This window comes from Paramormyrops kingsleyae, chromosome 25 (genome assembly GCF_048594095.1).
Source record: "Paramormyrops kingsleyae isolate MSU_618 chromosome 25, PKINGS_0.4, whole genome shotgun sequence".
Lineage (NCBI taxonomy): Eukaryota > Metazoa > Chordata > Actinopteri > Osteoglossiformes > Mormyridae > Paramormyrops > Paramormyrops kingsleyae.
In genome coordinates, this window is record NC_132821.1 from 11,238,838 (window position 1) to 11,248,134 (window position 9,297).

Sequence of the window (9,297 nt, forward strand, 5' to 3'; positions counted from 1 at the left end):
CAGATAGGACCCAGGACCAAACCCAGGACCTGCTTGCTGTGAGGCAGCAGCACTAACCACCGCGCCACCCTGTTGAAATGGTCGTTTGTAAAATAATACATTCAGGTTATGTTATTGTAGATCTGGAACGTGGTGTTAAAATGTAGTGGTGAACTTAAGACTGCCCATTCAGTATCGCTGTTTTCCTAATGATAGACACAACAATTAATATTAAATATTTTATATAAGACATCCGGAGGCTGCAGGGCATCGTCCAAGCAGCAGAGAAGCTCATTGGCTGCAGCCTCAACCTCAGTGATTCACTACCTGCCCCAAGAACAAAAAGGCGACCTGGCGAGATCATCGCCGACCCCTCCCACCTCGGCCATAAACTCTTCCAAATTCTGGGCACTTCACTCTATATTTGAATTTATTTTATTATTACATATTTTTTTGCTTCTTTAAAACTAATCCCCTGCTTATTCCCTTAAGACTTTGTTTTAATATTTATTAGGATAGAATATATCATGTCAAATTCAGTGTATACAGGCCTACTTGGCTCATAAGAATGATTGACTGAAGTCAACTTCCAAAAATTATAGTGAATTGCATAATTTGCTTTAGGTTTAAAAAAGTTTTTACCATTTTGTAACTTTTGTTTAAAAAGACATACTTTCCATATACATATACTAATATTTTCTGTGTCTGCCTTCACCGGACGTGAATTTTCGTTTTACAAGATGATTAGGGAACACTTATTATAAAAGAAGTGCTGTCTGATTGGCCAGTGAACGTGAAAAACTCAGTAATATTCTGATCGCCTGACACGTCCTCTTTTTCATCTCACCAAATATGGTACCCTACCCATACCATTATCCTTCGTCCACCAAACTTTACAGGTGACACAATGCAATCAGGCAGGTAATGTTCTCATGGCATCTGCCAAACCCAGACTTGTCCATCTGACTGCCAGACAGAGAAGCACGATTTGGTCACTCCGCAGAACACATTTCCACTGCTCCAGAGCCCAGTGGTGGTGTGCTTTATGCCACACATGTGTCTGGTGATGTGAAGCTTGCAAGGCCATGGAAGCCCATTCCAAGAATCTCCCAGTACACAGTTTTTGTGCAGGAGTTAATGCCAGAGAAAGTTATTGAGTCGACAAACCATTAGCAATTTGTATGCACTATGCACCTTAGCACTCTGTTACTTCACGTGGCCTAACAATTTGTCGCTGGGATTCTGTTCCTAAACACTTTCACTTTGCAATAATACCACGTACAGTTGACTGTGGAATATATAGCAGGAAAGGAATTTCACAAACTGACATGTTGCAAAGGTGGTATCCAATGACAATACCAGGCTAGAATTCACTGAGATCTTCAGAACGACCCATTCTTTCACAAATGATTGTAAACCCAACTGCATGGCTAGGTGCTTGATTTTATACACTTTTGGCAATGGGTCTGAATGAAACACCTGAAGCCTTATATCATGCTCAGGCATGATATAAGGCAACCGGGCCAAGTGTGAGTACACCCTAATACTGACCATTTGCCAGGCTGAGCTCTACCGGGGAGGGTCCTGGTTCAGCTACTGGAAGAGGTGGTGCAACTCTACTCACCTCAGCCACCTGACAGACAACCTGATCACTGCCTCAATACCTACACTGGAAGAGCAGCGTGCAAGGGAACAGCTGGCCATGAGATACAGACACCATCACAAAGGGCTACAGAGCCAAAGACTCCACTCACTCACAGAGACAGTCGCTTGTGATGTAACCCAGGGGTTCTTGACGAAGCATTTGTGTTAATTGTGATTATAGCATTATGTGATGTTTCCTCTGTTTATGTTAAAGTTCAGTGGTCAGTTTAACAGATAAACCACACACAGTTCCTTAATAACTATATTTTATTCTTCAAAACAAATATAAAAATAATTATGCAATAAAAATTATTCTGTGAGCTTGCTGGAAAACAGTTTGGCTACACATTAGTTCACATCAAAGTATATGATGCTTCTGTAATCAGTTATGGCCAACAAGCAACATCTTATGCATGATTTAAAGTTGTCAAAACAGCAAACTGGGATGTGTTGGTGCTGGGTGATACTGGTAATTTAATCAGTCTCAGTCAGTCTCATATCCCACCAAATCCCATCAGATAAGTAGTTCAACAATGAACATAAATATACCTGAAGGCTGTGGGGCTTCTTTGGATAGTATGCTGGCTTCTGTCCTACCTGAATGAACACAAAGCAGCGATTGGTTTAATAAAAAAGCATTTATTTGCTTAACAGAAACTGCAACAAACAATGGATAATCTTGATGGGGGTGTGAGGCAGGTAGGAAATGGCAGATGTGATACGCGAGTATGTGAAGTACGTGATGTGTGTGAGTGTGTGGCGTACGTGTGCACATGCCCGTGGCAGAGTCCGTGTGCGTGGAAGGACGGCACTGATAAACAGAAACGCACAGTGGAATGCAGCGGGGAATTTAAATCCATGCAGGTATTCCACTATTCTGTAGAATTTATGGAATAAAGAAATATATGTAGTTACCAATGTAAAACAGACATGCATACATACAGGAACTATACATAACAATGTAAACTATAGATATGGGTATGGAGTCGGAATGTGCAGTGCAAAGTGGCTGCTGCTTATCAGTCCAGCAAACTTAACCTATACATGACAATATACATGCATATGAGGACCGTAGGGAAGAAGAAACTGCAGCATGAAGTGATGGTGCTTATCAGTCCAGGATAAAAAGCAGGTGCAACTGCATGTAAGGTGCAGAGTGCAGTGAGCTGGGTGACCATTACCATAGTGCCTGGGGTGGGGGCACAGCTGGCAGAGGGTGGCAGTAGTTGATCCTTCTGTTGGCCTGGGGGTACAGACTGTTCCGGAGTCGGGATGTTCTGGTATTAACACTCCAGTACCATCTGCCTGGTGTCATGAGACTGACGATTTGTTGGGTGAGGGGTAGGCAGCGTAGACTACAGACAGTGTAGGCTTTGGTGAGCCTCCTAAACCAGCCGCCCCATGGTCTTTGACCAGTTTAGATCCTAAAATCAGTTGAAACAAGCAAAGCACACAGGCACAGAAACACAAAGTAAGATGGCTGAACAAAGCCAAGGCGGAGAGGGAGGGAGCAAGATGCATAGGAAGCCTCACACTGCGTTGCTTGATATGATGAAGGGCAGCCCTGCCCCCTGCTGGCGGGATGGCAACAGCTGTTCAGTGCTTTAATTAAGTTTTGCAACATTTTCATTCCAGTGCTGGAAATGCTAGGAAACATGGATGGGTGATATGTAGCTTAATTAATTAAAGTAAGTTAATTCATGTCAAAAGTAAGAAAGCTGAATTTTACACCACTGCATATAGTTAATTAAGAAGTTTAACCTTTTGCATGACTGGATAGGCCAGCTTTACAAATACCAAACTAAACTTCACTAAGATGATTTCGGTCCAACTCGCAATATGCAAGGCTCATTTCAGCAGCATAGACACATGGTTCGAATTACGGGGGGAACTGGGGGGTACAGTAACCCCCGATCAAGATCCAGAACCCCCCAAAGAGACAAATATAGCAGTTTGGGGGGTCTTAACATTTTTCTTTTGTTGTAAAGAAAAAAAAAAAGCTACCTTCACCTTGTAGGAAAATTTCTATGTAAAACAATTTCAGACACCCCTAATGTGGACCGTACTATTTTAACCACCTCGGTGCTAGAAACAGCTTAGCCAGCCGGTTGCGTCATTCATTCTCATTGAGTGACCTGTTCATTGTGTTTGTCTGTCATGGTGCTGTTTGTCGTGCATTGGTAAGTGTAAATAGCCAGCAGAAGTCTAGCCTGTTGAAAATCTGTTATTTTACAACCTTCATTTATTCATTTAAGTGTTTCATCTACTAATGCAAGCTGACGTCTTTATAAGTTGAATTACTTACCATTGTCCTTCTGAGGCCGGTACAGTCAACGTTAGCTTATCTTTCTAGTTAAATTGACTAAGTTCTCTATTTAAAACCGGCTTATTTGGTGAGGTAAAAGAACATTACACTAAAAGTATAGGTGCAGTTTTGCAAACTTAATGTGTATGAAGGAAAGTGGTGGTCAGCAGAAGGCAGGAGAGGCACAGGAGCAGGGAGATGGCAGGATGAGGACAGAGCGAAGAACCAAGAGGTGAGTTAGAAATTAGGCTGCACTTTAAGATCTACTGTATCATCAAGACAGATATTAGCCTAATAGGCAAATATTTATTTCTGAAGGCTGTTGGAGCTGGGGGGACTGAGAGGGCAGGAATAACACCAGACTGCTGGACCAGACCAGGCTGTTTGTAACTGTATAGGCTTATTACTTTTACTAGTATACTTCTTCTAGGATAATTCCTGGGAGTTATCAAATCCGAATTCTTTTGGACAGGGATAAGGACAATGAGATCTTCTGTACTGATTCTCATTGTGTCGCATGTCCAGACCATGGCCGTGTGTTGCATACATGTTAGTAAACACCCCTAGCGCATCTTTCACTCTTAACATTGATCCTGGTGGCTATTCGTATTGACGCGGTAGCGGACCATAATGGTCATAGAAGTGTTATGAAGGCAGTACCCCCCAATTATGGAGGGGTAATTCACACTCTGATTAACATTACGGGTGTTTTAGTGTTATTAGTGTTAATAACAGCAGCTAACAACACAATATCGCGAACAAAAGGGCTGCATACACCCAAGTAGTTCTTGTTTGTTCATTGGCGTGGGAAAAGGTGGTTCTATTGTTATTAGTATTGTAATAAGCGTTACCTGCTAGATCTATATTTTTCTTTTTGCTGCAATTGTTTTCATTACTTTATTTAACTTGACACATCACATCTTTAAATTCTCATCCTTGCATTAGAATATAGACCAGTTAATACTGATGGTATCTCATGCTGCGTCACACTGAATGTTGAACTGAAGCTTGACATTAAAAAAATTAAATCGCAAATCAAATCGTAATCGCAATTTCTGTCAGAAAAATCACGATTCGATATTTTCCCAAATCGTGCAGCCCTAGCATAATGCCCTTTTAAGCAACACTAGGTTGCTGTACATGGTGCTGACAACTGACAATTTAACAGTAACCCTCTTATTTTGGTGGTAATGATGCTCTTAGAAGTCTACAGAGGTGGGTATACAAAGGATTACAGTGGGTAATAGTGATAATAAACATAATACCCTATGTTTTCATTCTCATTTTATCACAAATAAATTGTGCCATTCTGAAATTAATTCGACACTTAGCCAGTGTGGTTTGTTATTAGGCTAATGTTAACGCATAAGAAGGTCTAACGTTATGCTCTGAAAAAACATTGCTATAAGTGAAACCTTTGCAAACGGTTAGCCGACATCACTCCTATACGTCCAATGATGACATTCACACTGTGGTGAGCAATTTGCTGGGACAAAGTTAGTAATTGTATGAAGTTGTGGCCTCCTTCCATCTCACCGCTGGGACCCAGGCCACCCGACGCCTCTTCATTACCTCCTCTACCTGCTGTCCATATCCTATTTTCCAAGTGGGAAACCGAAAAAATCTCATGTTGTGGTCCACCTTTCTGCCATTTCTACCATGTGATTTAGTATGACAGCCTTTCACACAGCACAAGTGTCCCATCTTACCAAAGATAATGTTTCACGCAAATGCTGGCACTTGAGTTGTATACAACCAAAATGGCGATTCGACCCACAATACACTAACGATATAGTGAGTGAGACGTCAACTGTCAAAGACTGAACTGAATCTTTTATACATAGTTTTATTTTATTTGACTTGAAGCTTTATTTAAACTTCTGGACTTTAAGACACACCAGTGTCACCAATGTGCACTTTAGTTGTATTGTTTAATGCGTTTCTTTTTTATTGTGATGGTCACACTAATATAAAAACATCTGATTATTTTCAAATTCATATGTATCACTGGTTATTTTATTTTGATTATTATAAATTTGAATCGTTTTAATGCAGACACATCAGGGGGACATTCACAGGGGGACAGACGTGAGCAGATGAGGTAAGACATGCACTGGAGCCCAGAACAGGATGTGTAACCACAGGTCATAGGCATGAAATAATCGTGACTAATCGACAAAAAATTTGAGCGATTTGTCAACTACCAAAATAATCATTACTTGCAGCCCTAGTAACATGACCAAAATAACGATAAGCAGCAGTAAATCCCTCATTAACTTACACAAATATGCAACTGCTATTGCTAATTTCCTTGAGCAGACAGGTTTTGTGCTTATTTAATAACGTGTGTGTGGTCTTTGGTAAAATGATGAATCACCTTTGTTTGATGATAATGATTATGATTGTTATTAATGTTGTGTATTCTTGTTTGTTGTTCAGTTACTGGAGGGAGGGAGAACCTAATGACATTAATGATGAGGACTGTGCATATAACATGACAGGAACAAACCCCCGATTGAAGGCAAATCTACACACACATGCACATGCATTTCCATGTATGTAACAGTTCAATTACTTTGTAAACAGTCAGAAGAGTTTGCAAACTACCCCAATGTTTTTGATAAAACTCACTTTAGGTTAATAATGGAATAAAATTGATTTGCTATAAGATTTCTTTTGTGAGTGTGAGAGTCTGAAAGCGAGCGTCGTGCCAGATGTGTGAGAGTAGGCAACCCTGAAAATGCCATAATTAGCTCTATACACTTAATTTCTCTTTTTCTACATTTCTATTTTCATACACATCTTCGTTTATTTCTGTATTCCCACATTTTTTCATGTATTTATTTCTGTATATATGTTAATAATGCCTGGGAATTACACATGTGAAAATTTCATTTAACAGGTTTAAATATAATTTTATGTGATTTCTATTTTTAAAAATACATTTCCACATGTGAAAAAAATCCACAACTAAACCAAATTTCTTGCATTTTTTTTCTTTAAGACATCATTTGAGAAGGTAAACCAAGTTGAATACACAAACCATTAACATTGTTAATGGTTTGTGTATGGTCAATGTATTTGAACTAATGCTGAAGTAACTATTTGGTTGAACAGATATGTATGTGTAACTTTTTGCGGGCAGCAACACCTTACTTGAAAGGATAAAATTATTATCTCCACAAAAGGGGATCAAATGACTGGCAAATAGAGTTACTATCTGTAATATCAGCATTCATGTCTACCACCACATAAACACTGTAGGTGCTATATGTCTTGTATAAATGCATTAATAAAAGCCAGCTTATTGAGATATTCATCCTCATTTTCACGAGACTCATATGGCATATACACATTTAGAATGACAAAATGATTATATTCATGAGTATATTGTATACCAATACACCAATCTACATCGAGCCTAATCGGCTTTATCACACCATCGAGCTTTTTATCCCCGAGCACAGCGGCCCCTCCTGGAATTCTACCTCTAACTATCGTCTCACTAAGACCAATATTTGACTCCCCCACACCCAGGAAGTTTTGATCAATACAGTTCAATTTTTCTAAGTCTTGTTTAGCTAAAATGTCTCTTATTAGCCTCATATTCGATATTCAGTTTTCTAGCTTCAATAACTTTTCACGGAAGTAAGGTGGGGCGTTTTTAGTGATAAAATCGTGTTGTCCAGTCCACAGACAACGATGCACACCGATTATTTTTTCGCTTCAAACCGTTTCGTGATTTGTGCAAAATCGTGTTAATAGCTAATAAAATAGGTCCTGTCAGCTGTAATGACATGGTCATTTTGGGCTCATGGTGACTGTTGCACACCCCTTTGTTTCCCAGATTACTTTACGTACGATTTTTAATTAATTTTTGAATGTTCGAATGTATCCGTATAATGTGCAATGGGACAATACATGAATGGGTTAATAACTTTAAAACTAGATGAGACAGGCACATCTAGTGAAGTGTGCTTTGATCAGTGGACTACAGGGAACAATGCACACCCCTTAGATTTTCAGAAAAACTTTCACTCTAACAGTTATTAATTAATACATTGTATGCATATTACATGGCATAGGGGCAATGCACTAAAGGGTTAATAGCTCTGGAACAAGATGGGACAGCCATGTCCCATAAAGTGTGCCTTGATCAGTGGACTACAGGGAACAATGCACACCCCTTGCCTTTTCAGATTATTTTTGTCTGTAATAGTTATTTGTTAATATATTGCATCCAATTAAAGTGCAATGGGGCAACACACTAAAGGGGTAATAGCTCTGAAACAAAATGGGACAGCCATGTCCAATTGAGTGTGCTTTCATCAGTGGAGTCTGGGGGACAATGCACACCCCTTGGATTTTCAAGATCACTTTCTGTCTAGCAGTTATTAATTATTACATCGCATCCATATTACATGCCATTGCTCCATTTCATACATATTGACAGTTAATTGATAACACAAATTTATCCATAAGTAAGTTGTAAAGTGTGAATTAGGCAGTGCACCATGGGACAAAGCAAAAGTATCGCAGCTGAATTGCTTGATTACGTGTTTCGTCACATTTAATACATTAGCATTAAGCATTTATCCATTGAACAAAAAAGAAAACAATAATTAAGGAGGGTTGTTTTTTTGCTGACTGCTCTTAATCTGAAACTGAAGAAATGGAACAGACTTCATACTCAATTGTAGCATCCTCAAAGTCTCCATTACGTCTTTCTTCCTGGTGTGCAGTGGAAGCAACAAAATCCTCATAATTACTCCATGGTGAGTGATCTGTTAATAGACTGTATTGTTTGCTGTCTGTGGGATCATCTTCTTGTGGAGTTTGGACATACTGATCTTGTGATGGAAAGGAAAGTTTTGATAAGCTTGAGAGATTCATTTCTGCATGGCCTGAGAACACTGTCTGATGCTCCAGATCTCTGTCTTTTACTTTGTTCCTGTTTTGGTTCCACACTGTCCTTAGCCACTTTTTATTTGCTTCTGACTAATCTCCAAATAATCTTTTTGCCATTGCTGACCAATTTTCAGAACTGAAACATACAGTATACCTGGATGTTACTAGAATGTAATGTCACTTTATTTCACTGGATGTCAATTTATTTCACATTTAAAGAGTTATTTCACATGAAAACTGCATACAAGAAAATAGTACATAGAAGAAAACAGAAAAAATTCAGCAGCTGCCTTCCTTGGATGTGGTAGCCGTTTCTCAGACTCCCTCTGCAGAATCGAACCCTGATTCCCCATGTACATTGTATGTTTTTTGTGTAATGTCGCTGCAGATTCAGCCTGCTATTTTCTCTGATGGCGTTGCTTTGACTTCTGTGATTTTTATTTTTTTTGCTAATTTCAATA